Here is a 22161-nt window from a genome sequence, read left to right as displayed (position 1 = left end):
TTACCAAGGTATCCATGCATATAGCTGCAGGAGCCTTCCCATTCACCCAAATACAGAAAGATATTACACTTCCAGACTCAAAACATCTCAAATCTGACTTGATTGATTCACTTAGACTTGCTAAGACACCCCTTTATATAATTTTCCTATTACAACACCTTGGTCCGAAAACCATGAGAGATGCTCAAAAAAACACAAAAACTAAGGGGATTTGACCTTCCTAAAGCCCCTTAACTCCTAGTAACCTGCGCGCTACGTGATCTGCTTCTTAAATTGCAGAGACTTTTACAATATCTTAACAAAATTGGACCCAGGGGACCCCGTCCCAACAGGTCCCCAACACAAAGATCTGACTTGTCTCCGAGTCACTCTGTTGTTACGCTCTGTATTTTTGCTTTCAGGCTGTTGAACGAAGTCTTCACTTGGTGAATCACCTCCGTGCATTCTACTGCTGCCTGTCGAACTTCTTCGACCAACTTTTTCGTCGTCGGTCCTTCTGCTACTAAGCCAATTGTCCGTTGCATTTGCTTCATACTCTTGAGCATGCCTTCCACAGTCTGTGAGAGCTTCCCTACCTCTTCTTCCTAAGGCTACATCCGTGCAATGATAATCTGCATCTTCTTCCACAACTCCTCGATTTATGTTTGCAGGGATGTCCCTTTTTTCAACTAGGCGAACCGTTGCACAAGTGCTAAGGTGCGCACTGTTTCATTGATCTCATCATACTGCAGTTTCTTATCCTAGATTGCTACTCCAATATTTTTCACCTGAGGGTCCTCCTACAGTGAGGCCATTTGTCCCATCATTTCTTCGAACAGTTGGCTATAGTCCTTGACTACAATGTCGAGCTCTCCCCTGTCCGTTCGGATGGAAGCCTCGCGCTGCTCTCGGACCTCTGGTGGTGTGGTGGGATGTAACTTCAATTGAAGATCAGTAATTTTCATCTGCAGATAAAAATGAACCTTATCCACCTATGCTTTCGACTCTCTGAATGCATCTACTAGCTTCTGCAATTTGTCTTTTGAAGCAGCCTTGGACTAAATTTGGAGCTCTGGAAGCTCACTACATACTCTAGAAATGGCCTACTCTACCTACGCCCTTCTAACAGCCACCTCATCGCGATCTTGGAGAGATTTGTGCTTTTCATCGCACATCTACTGACTAGTGATCTTCACATCTTTGATCACCATGAGAGCTTGTTTCTCTCGCACCTTAAGCTCATCTACTACACCCTAGTGTAGCTCATGCAATGTGTGCAAAAGGAGTGACACGAGGTTAATACTCACATTCTTAGGTGGCTGCACGTTCTCCCTATCTGCGGCATCATTCAGGTGTAAATATCCATTAGGTAGGGGTACAATGCGGAGCTCTGAAGTGAGTACTGATTACAAACTGTCCCATGTCATTGGTTCCACGCTCGCTTGAGACTGACTCACTTGAACCACGCTCGCTTGAACCTGGATTGCCTGAACCTACAATTATTTGTGGCCCTCTTAGACCTTCATCAATATGGACTGGTACTACTCTTCGATGTGGCCCTAGATATCTTTCGTCGCCGACCTGACAATATCCCCAATTTCATCAAGGTCCCCCTCAGTGAGTACCATGGCCTCTGGGCTGACTGACTTATCGGATTTGTGCTTCTTACGAGAGCCTCCCACATTTGTCTTTTCGCCACCCTGATTAAGTTCTTTTGTATGTTTTTCTTCTTCTTGCTCGCATTCTAGTTCCTATGCAATATTCTTATCTAGGTCAATGGTCACCTAATTCTTTTCCTTCAACACATATTTACTAGTCCCTACTGCACCCTCTATAATGTCTGTTGGAAGGAGCTAGTTAGTCAGCCGCTGAAGGACTAGCTGGGCGATATCTTCTTTGGTGACGAGAAACGACAATGCCATCCATTTCTTTGTTAAATCATGCCTTGCATGGATATACACATGGTGGAAATCAGCCTTGAAGTCAGCGATGCACCGATATTTCATGAATAGACTCAGTGACAACCTTGGCTTATGGTTGATCACCATTCTTAGATCCATTTCGAATAATACCACAACATCTCATTCTCTATCACGCGGGCATGGTCCTTTGTCGCCCACAACGAGGCAAGTATGGGAGCCTCACACAACTCCAGATCTGTAGTAGGGAACTACCAATCATCCAGTGCCCTCCAAGCTATCAACACGATCAATAATAAGAGCCACGCGTAGTGGAATGATTTACCATCCTCCTACGCTTCATGACAATCATCTAGGAATTCTTGATACAGGTATTTTGCCCAATTGAACTGAACCTCCTTGCTGCACTGCACAACCAAGGATACAACTGGTGCTAGCACTTCATCTACATGACACTTCCACATGATCTTTCTTTCTAAAATCTGTGCAAAAAATCACATAACTTCGTTTGAGATGGAACTGATGGCATATTCCCTAGACTTATTGACCAACCCAAAGTCACTTTTCATTTAATTTTGAGCTTTTTCTCCTGTGACTTCCCCACAAAAGCATCTACGGGGTTCGTTTCTTGATAGGGTAGCGTTGTGATTCTTCGTATCAACATGTCGTCAATTGGGATGGGCTCTCCCAGCCATAGGCGCCCATCATGGACCAACACCAACAACTGGCGCACATAAATAGTGTTAATGATGCTTCAGTTAAAGTGTGAGTCGTACAACATGTTTAGCAATCCTGTGCGCTCAATACCAACCACCCATTTCATTGGTTCAAGTCTTGTGAGGCCCGCCTCCTCATATGTTGGAATTTCTAAGTTTAACCCATTAGAAATTCTTCTAGTACTATCTGGTTTATTTCTTCCTACTTCTTTAATTACTTAACAAGTTATTTACCATGTAAATATTGAAAATAAACACAAGTACATTATCAACATCTATAGATCATCAACCAAAGGAAAAAAAGCACACCAGTGACACCGTTATTTTTGATGTCCCTGGAAAAACCCAATGCGGAAAAACTGGTGTAGCTATTTAGAGGGTTTTATTATTACGTAGTTTTCATAATACAACTAGGGTACTAGAAATGGCTCACCCAACAGAGAATTCCCTCGGCAGTAGTACCTCTCCTCGGAGACAAATATTCTGGATGGATTAATCATCGGATGAACAATCCCACAACAACAATTGCAGCTCCCACTGCTCTACATCACTCTGAGAGGGACTGCATCACGCTACTCGGCTCACCAGCTCCCAACCTGCCCCACAAAATCCCTCCAGTGCTTCCTCTTGGCCCTGCGTAAGCTCTGCTAGCATCTTCATCAGCTTCTGGAGCTTCTACATTAGCCCCTAGACCCTCTGCATCTCACACATTGGCTTCTCCTGGCTTTGCGCAGCCCAACTACCTTTGCGTCAGCCTTTCCTGGCTTTGCGCTGTCTCTTTGGTACCAAATTTTCCTCTCTTCTATGTATTCACTGCCCCTCACTGCTGATCACTGATTCTATCTCTCTTATCTAACCCCGCTCTAGAGAATAGAATGACTCATCACTGTGGTGTCTTCTCCAATGACCCTCAAGCCTCTTATTATACTTTTCTCGTTGGTCCATCAACGACCGAGATTAAATATCTAATCAATGGCTAATATTAGATTTGTCTTGATCCATGAATTTTTGACCCTTCTAACCCAGTTTTATATTAATACCCATTAATAATTTATTGTTCCTAAGTTTAGACTTAGGAACTCCATTAAAAATATTAATTATTTTAATATCTCCCAAATCGGTTAGAATCTACCCAAACCATTTATGGGTCTTGGAGATCTCATGTGATTTAGCCTCTCCATAAATTTTCATGGCTAGAGCACATTCGATGCTACCCCAAATCAACACTCCCTCTTAGCGAGGACTGTGCTCTAGTAATACTCCTCACTGAGTATCACCCTGATCATCCAAAAACAGTCCCTGTGCTAATGCTAGGCCTCCCCTGATCTGAATTTGAAACTACTTGAAATTTGTTTGCAATGTATTCAATTCAGAATTAAACATGTTTAAAAGATTTCCATGTCTTGCAGAAAGAAAACACATGAAATTTTCAGCTGTTCATGACCCATTTAAGCATAGCAGAGTTATTTCCTTTTACTGTTTAACACATTAAAACGAATTTGATTTGAAAAATAAATCAACCACAAATGCAAAAGAAGTTGATAAAGCAGTTCACCCCCTCTAGGGCTACGTCTGCTAGGTCCAAAGCTCCCAACCGGGCTTGTCCTTGTTTTTATTAAATGCTCAAATTGAAAATACAGCTGAATAGAAGCATCTACAGGAGAAATAGATGGTAAAAATGGATTCAGAACACTTGAATCCTTCAGGATTGACTATTGGATCACCTCCAATGGATCCCTGCAACCCTATACAGTCTTCACAAAACTGGGCCCTCGTGGTTCCTAGAACTTTCACAGCTCCAAAACCTCTGAAAATGACCTCAGATGGCTTTAAGATCTACACCAATGGCTTCATAAGGTCGAAAATACCCAAAATCAAAAAAAAATTCGTCCAAAACCGACTTTCCTAGCCAAAGTTATGGCCATTTAAAGTTTCTCCAATTTGCCCCTAGAAAAACTTCAGCTAACTTTAGTTAACTCCAGATAGCTCTGCCAATTATGGCGTGTCCGCCAAATTTGGTGCTCCTGCCAAAATTCCGCCAACTTAACTGCAGTTACATTTAATGTTTGGGTGGTTGCCTCGGATTTCGTGCTGGCGGAATATTCCTTTTTTAATTTTTTTTTGAAAAATTAAAATTTCTAATGTTATGGACAAATTCTTCTTTTTGCCATAACTTCCTCATACGGCGACCGTTTTTCGAACCGTTTGCGGCACCAGAATCGGGAAGACGAGAAATTTCCAGTAATTTAACTTTGAACCAGTTCTAAGCACTTTAAATTTTGAGCATTTTACGACACTTAGGACATGAGCACCTGATCACGCCTCCCCATTGGGAAGCTTTTGGACCCCAAAAGCCTTCAACTACCTGTTAAAGAGGTGAGGGTACAACTCCCTCACTCTGTCCACCTCCATCCACTTTGCCTTGTTCGGTTTTCTACCTTTGAAACCAACCCAAACATAATCTACACTGCCCCTCCTTGAAGTGCGTGTCCTTCTGTCAAGGATTGTATCTTCTTTCAGCTCATCTAAGAATTCTGGCGAGAAATCTTCTATAGATGGCAGCTGAACAACATTTTCATGATCAGCAATCAAAGGAGGTTCATACAAACGTAACTTCTCCACATTGACAACAGAATACATTTGCATGTAGGAAGGCAAATCTAATTGAAAAGCATTATTTCCAACCTTCTTGAGGATTTTGAATGGACCATAACGAATAGGCTTCAGCTTTTTACCTTCTCCTTGCATCCTTTCCTTACTAATGTACAGCCATACCTCATCTCCTTCTTGAAAATTGTGATCGACTCTATGCTTGTCGTGTCTTTCCTTGTACTTGCCTTGACTCTTCTCAAGCTGTTCTTGAATTTGCTGATGTATTTGCTGAATTCTTTCAATGAATGAACGAGCTTTGTCAATGTCACTATGTCCCTCAATGGCAACATCTTTCTCAAGAATGAAATCAAGAGGTGATTTTGGCAAGTAACCAAAACAAGCTTCAAATGGTGAGGTGTTTGTGGAAGAGTGCTTGGAACTATTGTAAGCATGCTGTATGTAGTGCAAATGTTCATCCCAAAGCTTGGGATGCTTGCTGCAATAACCTCTCAAGAGGTGCACAATGGTTCTGTTCACAACTTCGGTTTGTCCATCTGTTTGCGGATGGAAAGCAGTACTTTTCTTCAACTTTGTGTCCATCATCTCCCATAGGTTGGACCAAAAATTCCCCACAAATCTTGAATCCCTGTCACTAATAATGGAAGTAGGCAAACCAAAGTGAATCCATACATGATGAAAAAATAATTCAGCAGTTTGTTCAGCAGTTATAGTTTTCTTACAAGGCATAAGTATACACATTTTGCTGAAACGATCAACTACTACATATAAATAATCATGCTGCTTTCGAGATTTTGGCAAACCTCCTACAAAATCCATAGAGATGCTCTCCCATGGTCTAGAAGGTAACGGCAAAGGAGTATACAAACCAAGCTTCCTGTTGCTAGGCTTGCTTGTAGCACATAATGAACAACCTCTTATGAACCTTGAAACAAAATCTACCATGCGAGGCCAATAGCAATACCTCTGTAGATGTGCAACTGTTTTTCTCACACCAAAATGGCCAGCAATAAGAGAAGAATGAGCTTCTCTTATGACATTTATCCTCTCCCCCTGTGGTATACACAACTTGCCCAAATGAAACAGCAAATTGTTATGCATGTGATAGTCATTTTCCTCTACATGATTTCCTTTACTCAAGTTAGCATACACAGCTTTAAAGTCATCATCAGATGCATATTGTTCTATGTAACTATCATTTACAATGGAATCATTCTTAAGTAGAGTAACAGCACCAATAATAGGCCTTGAAAGCATATCAGCAACCTTATTCAAAGTACCTTTCTTATACCTTATTACCAAATGGAACTGTTGCAAGAAGCCCATCCATCTGAAGTGTCGTGACTGTTGTAACTTGCTTTGTGATTGCAAGTACTGTAAGGGCTGATGGTCGGTATGTATAACAGTTTCTTTGCCCATCAAGTAGTTTTTCCACTTTTTGACGCTTTGTACCAATGCATACAACTCCTTATCATATGTAGGATAATTTACAACAGCACCATTAAAAGTTTCAGAATGAAAAGCAATAGGCTTACCATGTTGTAGAAGAACTGCACCCATAGCATAATCACTAGCATCAGTTTGTATCTCAAATGGCTGTCTCAAATCCGGTAATGCAAGGACTAGAGCTGAACTAATCTTCTCTTTCAAATATTCGAAAGATTTTTGTTGCTTGCCTCCCCATTGGAAAGCATGCTTCACACTTGTCACTGCATGCATAGGAGCTGCTATAGAAGAGAAGTTAGAGATAAACTTCCTCCAATATTGCGCTGCACCCAAAAAAGTTCTTACCTCTGTTATGGATTTTGGAGTAGGCCACTTCACAATAGCCTCAATCTTAGCAGGATCAATTCTCAAAGCACCTCCTCCTACTATGTGTCCCAAATAAACCAAAGAAGTCTTTCCAAATTCACACTTTGACATTTTAAGAAATAACTGATTCTTCTTCAAAACATCAAGTACTTTTCTAACATGCATGACATGATCTTCTCTAGACTTGTTGAAAATTAAGATGTCATCTAAGTAGACAATAACGAAATCATCAAGAAAAGGTCGCAAGACATCATCCATTACCCGCATGAAAGTTGCAGGTGCATTGCACAAACCAAACGGCACCACAAGCCACTCAAAGAGTCCTTGTTTGGTTTTAAAGGCTGTCTTCCAAATGTCACTTTCTTCAATTCTTACTTGATGATATCCACTGCGCAAGTCTAGCTTAGTGAAATATCGAGCATCTTTCAGCTGGTCTAGCAAATCATCTATCCTTGGGAGTGGGTAACGATTCTTTACCGTTATCTTGTTCAAGGCCCTGAAATCAACACACATACGCCAAGTGCCATCTTTCTTTGGAATCAATACAATCGGTGACCCACATGGCGAAGTACTTGGCCTTATGCAACCCTTGTCCAATAAGTCCTTGATTTGCTTCTTTATTTCAGCATTCTCCATAATAGACATGCGGTACATGCCTATGTTTGGAAGAGGACAATCTGGATGCAAATGGATTTCATGTTGAATCTCCCTCTTAGGAGGCAAACCTGTTGGCTCCTGAAACATCTCATGATATGCATCAACTACATCATACAGATCTGATTTAAGTTTTGGATCACAATTGTCAAATGACTCATGATTCACATCAACCTTGGGCTTAATCATAAGAAGAACAAAATTCTTACTTGAATTGACCAGCCTTTTTACCTGTCCTGCATTCACCATCTCTATATTTTTCTTCTTGCGATGAGCTCTAACAATGAACTCATTGCCATCTTTGAACAGATGATATTTGTTTTCATGGCGATGAAAGATAGCTTTCCTGTCAAACAAGTAAGGACTTCCCAAAACAATTCCTGCTATATCAAAAGGTACCACATCAAGTTCAACTGTGTCAATAAAATGTGCAGTAATTGCAAAGCGCAATGTGCACTTTCTTGAAACTTGTAAATTTGCATCCTTGCAAATCCATCCAAGTGGATATGGCTTCGGATGTGGAACAGTCTCAAGTTTAAGCTGCTTGACCAAGTCCTCTGATATAAGGTTTGCTGGTGACCCACTATCAAAAAGTGTGTCAATTTTAGTATGTTTTGAAATCACCCTCACATGAAACAGTTCAATTCTTTATTCCTCATTAGGAGCTTGTACATGGCAGTTTGAGGTACTAGTGTCGGCTTGAGTTTCAATTTCTTTTCCCTTCAAGTTTTTCAAACCCATGGCTGCAATTTTGGTTTCATCACCTGAATCTTCCCCTAAATCTTGTGGTGTAGATGTAGTAGCAGCAGTTTTCTGTTTCCCTTTGGATTTGTTAAATTGAGGTCTTTTTTCAGGATATAATTTCCAACAGTTTTTCTCCTCATGACCTGGTTTAGAACAGTGTTTACAGATCACTTTCTCACTCTCCTGTTTGACAGATGCATTCTTTTTGCTCTTTCCCTTGGAGGTTTTCTCTTTGTTTTTCCCCTTGGGGGGCTTGTTTCTACCCTCTTCAAATGTGTTTTTTCCCCTTGCCTCTAAATGGGTAGCTTGGACACAAACCTCGTCCAGGCTAGTAGGGTTAAACATCAAGATGGTGTGTCTAAGGTAGCTATGCAAGCCACCGATGTATTTCAGCAAGGTTTCTTGGGTCTGTAAATCTACCCCTAACAAGAGAGCTCTTCTCTTGAATTATTGGGTGTAGTCTTGGACACTCTGACCCTTAAGTTGTCTGAAATTTTGCCAATTCATAATGGCTTTCTGCATGTGAGCAAGAGGATAAAAATATTTTCTAATGGCTAACAGAAATTCAGGCCATGTTAAGGTAACCTTACCAAATTTTTTGATCTCCTCTTTAGTCTTGGCCTCCCACCAGACCAGTACTGCTCCATCCATTCTCAAAGAAGCCAACTGAATCTTTGTGGCATCATCATGCATATTTTGGATCCTCAAGTAAACTTCCAACTGCCTAATCCAGTTGTCAAGATTTTCTGCATTCACTTCACCATTAAACATAGGTAATTCGAATTTTACATCAAGCTTCAAAAAATGACTTTTTCCAGAGGATCTATGCTTATGAACAGAAGAAGACGAAGATGAAGAGGAAGAAGGTGAAGATGGGGGTGGTGGATCACCATTTCCTCCATGTCCTTTCTTGGAATGATCATCATCCTTCTTACCTCCTGAAGAGCCCTCTCCTTCATGTGGATGTTTGGACCCTTCTCCAGCCAATTTCTCATTTCTTTCTTGGTACAATATCCTCACCATTTCAGTGAGGTCCAAGAAAGCCTTTCTAAAGACTCTTTCTTCTTCTCTTGGATCTGTCTCTGTAGGAATTTCTCCTTCATGTTCAGACATCCTTGAAGCTTCTGCTGAGACTCTTGAGGGTGAAATTGAAGGTGGAGGTGATGGCTCTCTGGCCTTCCTTGACTGAGGATTCTCTCGTTCTCTAGTCAACTGTCCTTCCCCTCTTTTAAGTTTCATCCTGGTAAGCATCAATACTTTGCAAGACAGTTAGAAGATCTTTGCACAAAACCCTGAGCTCTGATACCAGCTTGATCTGAATTTGAAACTACTTGAAATTTGTTTGCAAGGTATTCAATTCAGAATTAAACATGTTTAAAAGATTTCCATGTCTTGCAGAAAGAAAACACATGAAATTTTTAGCTGTTCATGACCCATTTAAGCATAACAGAGTTATTTCCTTTTACTGTTTAACACATTAAAATGAATTTGATCTGCAAAATAAATCAACCACAAATGCAAAAGAAGTTGATAAAGCAGTTCACCCCCTCCAGGGCTACGTCTGCTGGGTCCAAAGCTCCCAACCGGGCTTGTCCTTGTTTTTATTAAATGCTCAAATTGAAAATACAGCTGAATATAAGCATCTACAGGAGAAATAGATGGTAAAAATGGATTCAGAACACTTGAATCCTTCAGGATTGACTATTGGATCACCTCCAATGGATACCTGTAACCCTATACAGTCTTCACAAAACTGGGCCCTGGTGGCTCCTAGAACTTTCACGGCTCCAAAACCTATAAAAATGACCTCAGATGGCTGTAAGACCTGTACCAATGGCTTCAGAAGGTCGAAAATACCCAAAATAAAAAAAAAAATCGTCCAAAACCGACTTTCCTAGCCAAAGTTATGGCCATTTAAAGTTTCTCTAGTTTGCCCGTAGAAAAACTCCAACTAACTTGTTAACTCTAGATAGCTCCGCCAATTATGGCGGGTCCGCCAAATTTGGCACTCCTGCCAAAATTCCGCCAACTTAACTGTAGTTACATTTAATGTTTGGGTGGTTGCCTCGGATTTCGTGCTGGCGGAATATTCATTTTTTAATTTTTTTTTGAAAAATTAAAATTTCTAATGTTATGGACAAATTCTTCTTTTTGCCATAACTTCCTCATACGACGATCATTTTTCGAACCGTTTGCGGCGCCGGAATCGAGAAGGCGAGAACTTTCCAGTAATTCAACTTTGAACTAGTTCTAAGCACTTTAAATTTTGAGCATTTTACGACACTTAGGACATGAGCACCTGATCATCCCCACCCAACATCCTCTGCACTGCTGCATCCTGTACTACTGCCCATGGCCTTACCACCGCCACCGCTGCATTCGTACGACAACTCCCTCTGCATTCATGTTGCTGCTAGTCCTTACACCGAGCACTGCATCCCCTTCTCCTCATGCTGCATCGTGCTATCGCATAATGATACTGCACTGCAACTCAGTTACTGAGAAGTAAGTATCTGATCCACCCAACTTCTAACATCCCTGTCAGGATAGAAACACTACCGATGCTGAAGCTCCCTCTGCCGCTAACAAGTGCTCCCTCTATTGACCTTTGCGCTACTGCAATAACTCCCTGCATCTTGCACCGTTGCACACCTCTTTATGTCATCCTGCACCGGTGCAACACTCCCGTGCCTCTCGCACTATTGCAGCCTACTAGCCTCGCATTGTCCGGGGACTCCTGCACTGTAGCACTCTCTTCCGCTTCATTCACATCTGTCTCTACCAACATCCGTTAGTCTTGCTACTCCTCTTCGAGGCTCCTGTAGCAAGGTATAATCCAAGAGGTTGGGTACCTCAAGGATCCTGCCCCTCATCACCTGTAGTCCTCCTGACTATAGCTCGATGTCTCCCCACTTCTTCTCAAGTGGCACATGAGCACTCATGGCACAATTGTCATCCTCCTAGACTTCTTTCTTCGCCCTCGCTGGCATTGCCTTGGAATCAAAAGCCTCTCCCTTATTCTTCTTCCTTGGACACTGGTTCACAAAATGACCCAGTTCCCCACAATGGAAGCACTTGACCTTGGAGAGGTCCTTCTTCTTCCTCTTCTCCTTATTTCCTGCAGATGCCAGAGCTGTATCCTCTTCTTCTTCCTTCTTGATCCTGATCCCTTTGCTGCTACTCCCCGTCTTGGTCAGCCATCTGATCTCTTCTTGACGAAGAGCCGCCCACAGTTCTTCCCAATCCAGAAGACTCACCCTTCCTAGTCCTGAGAGACTACATTGAGTGCGGTCCTTACCATCGACTCCTGATTTGGTGTGGCCCCTATGGAAGTCAGTTAATCACAGATCTCCTTAAACCAACCGAGGAAGACATCTCTTTGCTCTCCCTTCTACATCTGGTATGACCTTAGCTGATTCTCCAGGAGCATCTTCCTCTGCACGAAAGTATGCTATTACAATGTCTTTAAAGTGTCCCACATCTCCTTTGTCGTTTCCTTGGCAATATGTGGTACCACATGATCCTTGACCCCATCAAGGATGATGCACTTTTCCTTAGCCATTGCCTCCTCGTACCTTTCATTAGCTATCGGGTCAATTTGGATAGCCATCATTCTCAAGGCTAAGCCCTTGATACGATGTCTGTCTAGAATGGACAAGATCCTGGCCTTCTAAACCACGAAGTTGGATGCTCTGTCCAGTCTATCCTGATCTTTCAACCCATTCACTACCATCTCGCTCCTCTTCTTTCGAATCCTTTGAGTCTCTCTACTTCCCTCCTAGAAGTCTGTTCGACTCCTGTTAAGTCTCTCAACATCCCGTCTGGAAGTTCTCGGTTCGACTCCCTCTGAGTCTCAATTTCCCTTCTGGAAATCCTTCTGCCAATGTCGAGTTGCCCCACTCCGATCGTCTATACAACTGCACCACTAATCCGGATTCCTTGGCTAGAAATCTGCCTCGATAGCAACTCCCTCCTCCTTGGTCTTGCCCTGTTAGGTACTGTTCTGACCACAGTATCCCACCAGCTTCGCTCCATAAATTACCCACAACCTCCTATGCCCCAACAACTAAAGGACTGAGCCTTTAGGCTCTGTTCAATCCCGACACCAACAAAATCTACACCTCCTGGCCTTCAGATGATAGGTTCTAGCTGTGGAAATTTCTCATGGTTACTGTTGTGATCCTCCATCTCGGTTACTGCCACGATCCTGAGGGTAGGCACTATATATTCCATCGACATCACTGCTTCTTGTCCATAAACTAGTCGAAATGGTGTTTGCCCAGTCAATTTCTTACAGTTTGTCCTATATGCCCATAGAACCGCTGGTATGCGCACATCTCAGTCACTCCTATTAACATTGCAAACCTCTGTTAGGGAATTCTTTAAGATCTTGCTGAAAGCCTCGACAGTTCCATTCGCCTGGGGATGATACTACGTACTCTTTTGATGGTACATTTGGAATTATTTTGTTAAATCCACAATTGTCTCATTCAAGGAATTTGAGCCTCAGTCACTCATTAGAATCTTCGGGCATCCTAACCTTGACAGAATAAATTCAAATATAAACTTCCCAACAGTGTCTGAGCTGCAATCCTTCACAAGTTGTGCCTCGGCCCACCTGGTTAAGTACTCCGTCGCAGTGATAATATAACGTGCTTCCGTCTTCTTCCTTGGTGGCTGAATAGGTCCAACGATGTCAATTGCCCATTTATCAAATGTTTGTAGTGTGACTTGTGGATTTAATGGTAGTTCATCCCTTTGCGATGGCCTTCTGGTCCTTTGACACACATTGCACTCACTGCAATACTCCTTAGAATCTTTGTGTATTTTCGCCCACCATAATCCTGCTCGTAGGATCTTCTGCACAGTTGCCTTGCTTGCATAGTGTCCTCCAGTGACACCACCATGTGCTTCAACTAGAATACTATGTCTTTCATATTCAGGCACATATCGGCGTAGAACTTCATCCAAACCCATATTATATAATTTCCCTGTAATCATGAAAAAATCCACAACCCAAACAAATGATTCCTTCTTTTGTTGTGTCATATAACCTATTATCCCCCATTGTCCCAGGCTGAGAGGAATTGATGGAGGTAACCACATACCAAGCTTTTAGTTTGAAAGCTAGCCCTACCAAACCAAAGAGGGCTCTCTCTATTAAATCACAGCCAACAGATGACTGAGATGTAAAGGATTTTAGGATAGATAGCTAGGCTCAGGTAGGTTTTGTTGTTGGATAAGGGAGAAAAACCAGGTAGCTAGGTCAAAGGGTCAAAGGATTACAACAACAAAGATATGAAGGAGAAAGGTAGCAGTACTTTTGTGATGGATCTTATGTTTTTTCGGTGTAGTATGGTGTTCAGAAGAAGCATAAATGTCTTAATGAGAATGAAACATCAATTCATTAATTAAGATAGAAAGTAACACATAATAATTTTCCATCAAAAGAAAGCTTGGTGAAAAGAATTATGTTTATAAATTGTAAGGAAAACCATTGAAGAGTTTATGAATGGAAAGAGAAGATAAATATCATTCATATAAAGTAATAACAGAGGAAAAACAACATCACAAACTTACTACACATGAATTCCTAAATAACAGCTGCAAATTGTGTCCTTTGATTTCTAGAAATGTCAAATACAAGCTACAATAGTTCTCTCCTAAGATGTCCAACATGTTCTATGACTGAGAAACTAATACATAAATACCAAAACAACCTCTCCCCACTCTCAGGGGTCGAATCCATGACTCTAGGAATTGTTTCATGATGTGTTCTAACCAAACCCTAATGTCTAGGGAAGTTGAAACAACTTCTACAATTAACTTTGACTGCAACTTATCTCATAAATGAAGCTCAATTTACATCAAACAAAGACTAACCATTCATTAATACATCATATTTACATTTCCTTTTACCCTCACATTCATCTACTTCACCATTTTGACTTTTACCAAAGTCGAACTAGAAACTCTGAAAAATTACACAGTGAAAATTTTAATTAAAATCTCAGAAAATTGCAGAAGCGCAACGCCAAGTTTGAGGCCATTTTTAGGTGCCTTCCTGAAGTAAAAATTGAAATATGAAATAACGGTAAACTAACCTTGTCTGTCTCGTTTCTAGAACATCTTGAATTTTTTAAAATGAACCATGTGAGGCCTCCAAAAACTCATTCTGCCAAGGTGTCTCCATATGCTCAACACCTGTCAAAAAGAGGGGCAAAATGTTGATTTTTGACCCCTTTCTCTCATTTTTCTCAAAATTTGAGCCTTGTTTGAAAAATATGAGGAAATGGGTTTTGAGAGGAGGCCATCATATTTCCAGAAATTCAAGCCACTTGTCATTTGGAGCTTTGAGGAAAAAGAGCAACGCCAAGGCGTTGCGCTTCTGGACCTAGTGAAATTTATGAGTTTGCACCAAATTTCACCAAAAAATAATTTTTTTTGAAAAGACTCCCAAAGTTGGTCCAAAAGTGCTAAATGAGGTGTAATATACTATCATGGATGCCTTAGAAAGCATCTCCAAGTTTTTCTTCTCATTTTTTCTTTTTAGGGTTTTCTTTAGCTTGTTTTGCATTTGTTTGACCTTGATATTGCAAATCTTGTTTCTTGTTTGGTAGTGCTGGGCCATGTGCCTCAACATCTTATTGTCCCTACTAGCCTTTTCAAGAAGCTTCTCTAGATGAACATTGACTTTGCCTATCCAATATTCCATGTATTCATTTATTTTCGTAGCAATTCTATCTTCAATACTCAACTCCTCATCTACTAGGTTTTGGTCTCTTTCCTTCTGCAATGCTCTTTTGAGACCCATTGTTTAGGCCTCTTTCTTCCAACCTGATTTTCTTGTTCATCATGCTCACCATTCTCTAGCACTTCTTTACTTTTAACCTCTTTCCTCATTACCCTAAATTGCTCTTTTTCCATTATTAGTTGTTTGACCTTGAGTTGACTGTTTTCTTGCTCAAGGAAGGAAATGATGAATTTGGCCCTTGCCAAATTGTCCTGGAGCTCCATGATCTGAGAATCCTTCTCTTTGATAACTTGTTGCAGGGTTTGATTCTCATCTAGTGCCTCCAAGTCAACTAGGTCAAAATCATGCTCAATGAGCTCCTCATCATGCAAAGAAGCCTCATGATGTGATGGTGATCCCTGTTTTGTTGATGTAGTATGCTTGGCCCCTTCCTCAATTTGAGGAGAAAACACAAGAATTTTGCCTCTCTGGTATGTCTTGGTCACCTCAGGCCTAGGTTCCTTTGGAACCTCGTCATGCTTGCTTGATGACCCAACCTCCATTGACTGTGTTGACATAGTTTGGTGCTGGCTTGGTGAAGTAGTTATGTGCATTTTCAAAGCTGCCTCAATGAAAGTGTCCCATGTCATGTTCTTTTCTATCAAATGATGGAGAATTATTACCTTTATCAGGCTATGATGAAAGAGACTTGGATAATGGAATTTTCCCTTCAATTGCACATTTTTAGACATCTTGGTTAAGCTCCTATACAAGTAACTACACAGATTGAGAGACTTAGTTGTTGTAAAGTGCATGAGCAGCCTTATGTGATATTGATACAACCTAGAAAATCTTCCCTCACATATGAAGAATTTCATGAGAGTCTTCATTAATGGTGCATATCTCTCCAACAAATATCTAAATGGGAAAACACGTGAGTGAGTTTCTTTATACTGTGATTTCAGGTAGGGTTTGTACTCTTCTAGGTCTAGGTTCATGCCTTTGAACTAATTTTCACCATGATTTGGTATGCCTGTAGCTTGAGAGATGGCATCCACTAAAAACATGAAATCAGTGCCTGCAATGATGATTTTGTCGTCCTTCAAGGTGAGGGAAAATATACCTGTGAGATGTTCATGGTGACCCACTTCCTGCACTTTTTGACAAAACTCTAAACAACTGACATCTTCAAAACATTTCTTGACAAAAGGGAAGGAGGTGATTTCATTAAAGTATGGCCCTAAGATGTTTGAAAATGATGGATGACGGATGAGAGCTCCCTTGACAATGTGATGAGTGAGGAAATGAGAGAAATGATCTTTTGTAGCTTTGAGAGGTGACTTGCTTTGATTATAGTGGGGTGGCCCACCATATACCTTTCTTTTTGTTGATTTGAAAATCATGTACTTGTGATCCTTTTGAAAGCAGCTTTGGTATTATTCAAACTTATTACAAAATATTCTTTGAAATGAAACCTTTTTGAACCATTTTGTAACACTTTTCCTTTACATGCCATTTATGAATGAAATGAAAATTTTAATGACTGAAACCCTAGTGACCTAATGGATGATAGTGAGCTTGGATGAAAACCACTATAATGAGACTAAGATGACCATAAAACTTTTCAGAGATGGTACATCTAATTTCATAATGATAGTGACCAAAACATGGCAATTTGTAAAGGAGTATTTGACAACTTAGACATACTAACCAATGACCAAAGTTTTTGAATGGAAGACCTAGTGAAATGAAAAAAACTTGACCTTAAACCCTAATGGACATTCTGAAAGAGAACATTTGATCACTGGTGGAAGGAAAAGCTGACTGACACTAACATAACCTTCAGGAGCTACACCAGTAGATGAAAATTGAATAATGTATGCAAAATGCCCATCTGCAACTTAGACAGAAAAGAGCTGCGTGTTAGACAACCATTCATCAATATTAGTCGTTTCTTCGCCATTCTCTATTCGAGAGAGGTGTTCAAGTCCAACATTCAATATCTCGGGCTTAACTATCACTTCAAAATCATACTCCTAGAAAAGAAGCAACCATTAACGAATCCGCCCCCCAACACAGGCTTATTGACCACGTATTTCAAAGAAGAATGGTTTGTGTACATCTTAAAGTGCGCACGTTGCAGATAATACCTGAATTTTTGTAGTGCATAAACCATGGCCAATCCTTCTCACTCTGTGGTTGAATAGTTCTTCTCTGCCTTAGATAGTTTCCGAATGATGAAAGTAATTGGGTGATCAATATTTCTTGCCCTTGGTTGAGTTAGTATGACTCCCAACACTATAGAAGATGCATCTACATGCGCATGGAATTCCTTCTTCCAATTCGAGAATACTAGGATTGGTGTCGTAACCATCTTCTCCTTTAGAGTATCCAATTTCTTCTGACAGTCATTATCCCAACAAAATGTAACATCCTTATTCAACAACTTCTCCATGGGCACAATGAACTACGTGTACGCCTTAATAAACTTCCTATTACCCAATATGACCCAAAGTCGTGCGTAGCTGCTTTACGTTCCTAGGGGCCTCTAAATTTATAATTAGAACAATCCTATCAGGGTCTACCATCAATCCCTGCTTACAGACAACATGTCCCAAAAGTATTCCATGTGGTACACAAAATATGCATTTATTCAAGTTCAAGGAGATCTGATACTTTCTACATGTATCTAACATCCAGCGCAAACTAGAGACATGCTTCTTGACTAGCTTAAACACTATCCAATCATCGAAGAAGACTTTAAAAAATTTATGAATGAATTCCTTGAACACTGCGACTACCACCCTTGAGAATATTGCAGGAGCATTTTTTAGTTTGAAATGCATGACTATATATTAGAACCACCCCCATTCTGCAGCGAAGGTAGTCTTGCTTCTATCCTCCATTGCAATCTTAATTCAGTGATATCCCAAAAATCCATCTATAAATGAATAAGCTTCCTGTACACCAACATTTTCGAGAACTTCATCTGTAAATGGCGTAGGGAATGGATCATGGACACATGCATCATTTAACTTCCGTAGATCTATGCAGATTCTAATATCACCCTTTGTTTTCTTCTCCTGGACCACCATAGGAATGACCCATTTCGATTCTTCCACGAGCTCAATTATTCCTGCAGCAAGCATCTTATCGAGTTCTTCTCTTACCTCTTCCTTGTATTTGGAATTCAACTGATATGGGTGCTGCTTAACTGGTTTTGCATCTGGTTTTAGATTGATCTTCATCATTCCCAAATATCCCATGGATCAGCATCTAATTATTTTAAGGGGGTGTGGTTTTCCTTGAATAATAGTGACTAAGTCAATATACATTCATGACAATGTTGATTATCCTGGTTTTCCTTTAATAATAGTCACTGAGTCAATCCACATTCATGACAGTGTTGATTATCGCCATCATTCATTGATTGTTAAGTTATAGGTTTTGCCACTTTCAATTTTAAAAATTAAAAATTAAAAAAAAATGATTTTACATTAAATTGGTTGACACTTGAGTATAACCTATTGGCTATTTGCTTAAGTGACGTGGTAAAAGGTATTGTGGTTGGAGATAGTTTTAACAATGATTATAGAGAACATTGGTTTTATTGTGAAAAACTAGTTAGGTTGGAATCACTTTTTGATTTTGAAGTAAAGACTTAAAATTGCTTTTAATTGATTAAGAGTATAAATATATTAAGTATTTAAGATCTAGAAGCATCTTATAAAACCAAAAAGTCTCTCATCAACCACTATTGTATTATTTTAGGGGATATGGTTTTCTTTAGATAATGGTGACATATTCATGCTAATGGTGATTCTCCTCATGACCCATTGACCACTAAGTTATGATATGTCCTATCATTTTTAATTGAAAAAAAATGTTTTGATATTGAACATATTTACAAGTGAGTATAACTTATTAGCTAACCATTATTTTCTTAAATGAAATAGTAAAAGGTATTGACGACTAAGTTATGATGTCTTTTGCCATTAAAAAAATTTGTTTAACATTAAATAGATTTACAAGTGAAAATAACCTATTGGCTATTGCATTATAACTTTTATTTTAAATAATTAATAAAGAGTAGTTTTTTTAATATATTATTTTTATTATTTATGTTGTAATATTTATGCAAAAATAGATAAAGGTAAGAAGTTTGATGAATATTTATGTAGGTTAGATATTTTTAATTTATTTCTTGTGTTTTGTTTGAATGTAAAAAAAGTCTCTATAATTGCATAATATACAAATTTTTAGTATATAGATTTCGGAATTTTTATGATAATATTAATATTTGTTTTTAGTTACTTTATCTTAGAAGACATTTATAGTGTTGATATTTTTATTTTTATTTTATCAATTTGAAGATTTGTAATTTATGATCCATCAATATCTTGGGCCCTGATATTTTTATGTGCATGTCATGTGACGTGCTTCAGTAGGATTTGCACCATTTCACCTATGATAATCCAATTGGGTTTCTTGGCATGTAAATAGACCTCCTTGGGTATGATTCATGACCTCTAAGCCTAGAGGATAAAAAAGAGGGCAAGGAAATACATGAGTAACAAAGCCATGCTTAATGGTGTTCAAAAGTTGCAACAACTCGATACCAATTAAGAAGGGTCGAAAAATGTAAATAAAGACAAAGGGATGACAACGAGCATTTGCAAATGCTTAAAAGTCATAATAAAGCAATGCATAAACACATACTCAAACACTAGATTTTACTCTTGAGAGTACAACAAATTATTATTGTTAGGTGTTGATGTGTTTTATGTCACGCATCAAATGAAATAATTCTAAAATGACAAGTTTTTAGTCAATTTTCATATTGCAAATCTTCTTCATGTTAGGTCAACAAAAATTAAGCATGTTCATCTTCTCATTTGGATATCTTTATGTCTCAACTTCATCCATCATTTTACAAAATCAAAAAACAAAGGTCTCATGCCAAAGATATCATTGTTTTACCCACCTATCTCCATTTTTCCCATTATTATCTTCATGGGAATTAGCTTAGCTCCTCTTCTCCATTTAACTTAATCATTCACGTGAATATTCTTACACTTAGTCATTTTCCAAGTTGTGCAGAACATTTACCCCACTTCACTTTATATTTTTCCCATTATTATTTTCATGGGGAATTAATTTAGCTCCTCTTTTCCATTCAATTTAATCATTCATGTGAATATTCTTACACTTAGTGATTTTCCAAGTTGTGCAAAAAATTTACCCCACTTCACTTCATATTCCTCGCGTACAACCCCACTTCATATTCCCCCATCCACTTAGTCAAATTTACCCTTTCCTACGCACACTTCACACTACATGCTTTGTTACTTAGTCAATTCTAACCTTGTTTAGTTTTACTTCTTCTTTGCTTATTTTTCAAATTCCTATATTTATTTCCTATGCACAACCATTTTTTTCACACACTTCACATTCCATGATTTATGACTTGATCAAACTTTTCACATTCCTATATTTATTTCACACACTTCGCATTCCATGCTTTATTACTTAGTCAAATTTACTCTTTTCTCCACACACTTCACACTCCATTCTTTATTACTTAGTCAATTCTACCCTTATTTACTTTTACTTCTTCTTTGCTTATTTTTTAAATCCCTACATTTCTTTCCTCCACAAATTTCACACTCCATGCTTTATTACTTAGTCAATTCTACTCTTTCCTCCACACACTTCACACTCCATGCTTTATTACTTAGTCAAATTTACCTTTATTTATTTTTACTTCTTATATTTTTTTTCTTTAAATTCTTATATCTCACCTTTCATGTTATTAATATTTTTCATATCATTTTTATGGTAAGCTCTTTTGGCATAGTTATGTAGGTTTTAACCCTGTACAGAAAATTACCTCCATACGAATTCTAAAAACAGAAATAAACAATGCGAGAGCATAACACATAAAACACATATACACAGAGATTTTCCCCTTTATTCCAAAACCGGGACTACCAGCTTGATTTTTCATTATTTTCCTTTCAATTTTACAATACATATTTATACATGTCGAAGCATCCAATACCATGGACCAAAAACCATTGCATCGAAAACCATGTGAGAAAAACCATGCACAAAACCATACGTAATTTTTCCCAACCTAATATAGCGTCCAAAAAAAATTTCCCCGGGGGGCTACCCATCCCCCTGTCACCCCCCTGCTGCGCAATCGGTGCAACGAAGGGGGGGCTCCGCCCCCCCCGATTAACTAAGGGGGCTAGTCGTGGAAAGAATATAACACAACCCAACATTCTCCCACTTTTTGTTTTCTTTCCATAGGGGGCCACAGGAGAGATTAGTCATTTATCCAACCCTACAATGCCCATTGTTTCTCTACACCAAGAGAACTTCTCAGAGCTCACAGATTTTTTCAATGCAACTGCAGTATTCTTCAAAGTGTCCACCTTTACCAGCAACACCTTTTTGTCTTCTATCATATCCTTCACAAAGTGATACTGAACATCAATGTGCTTTGTCTTTGAATGATAAGCAGGGTTCTTTGCCAAGAAAATTTCACTTTGGTTGTCACAGTCTATCCTTATAGCTCCATGTACTAACCCCATACTTGAAAACAATCTCTATAACCAGATTGCTTCCTTGCTTGCATTAGTGGCTGCTATGTATTCTGCCTTTGTAGTTTATAGTGCCACTACAGACTATTTCTTACTCATCCAACTAACTGCACCTCCAAATAAGTTAAACACATACCCACTTGTAGATCTTCTCTAATCCATATCTCCAACCCAATCTGCATCAACAAAGCCACGAATATCCAACACTCTGTCCAATCCTAGTCTTCCTTGGTAGAACAAACCATAATCACTAATGCCACGCAAATACCTGAAAACCCGCTTCACTTTTGTCCAGTGCTCCTTCCCTGGTTTTGACATAAACTTGCTCAATACTCCCACTGCATGTGCAATGTTTGGTCTAGTACATACCATTGCATACACCAAGC

This window comes from Pinus tabuliformis, chromosome 7 (genome assembly GCF_031772625.1).
Source record: "Pinus tabuliformis cultivar Carrire ecotype Pingquan chromosome 7, CPIR1, whole genome shotgun sequence".
Lineage (NCBI taxonomy): Eukaryota > Viridiplantae > Streptophyta > Pinopsida > Pinales > Pinaceae > Pinus > Pinus tabuliformis.
This window is presented reverse-complemented; position numbering follows the sequence as displayed.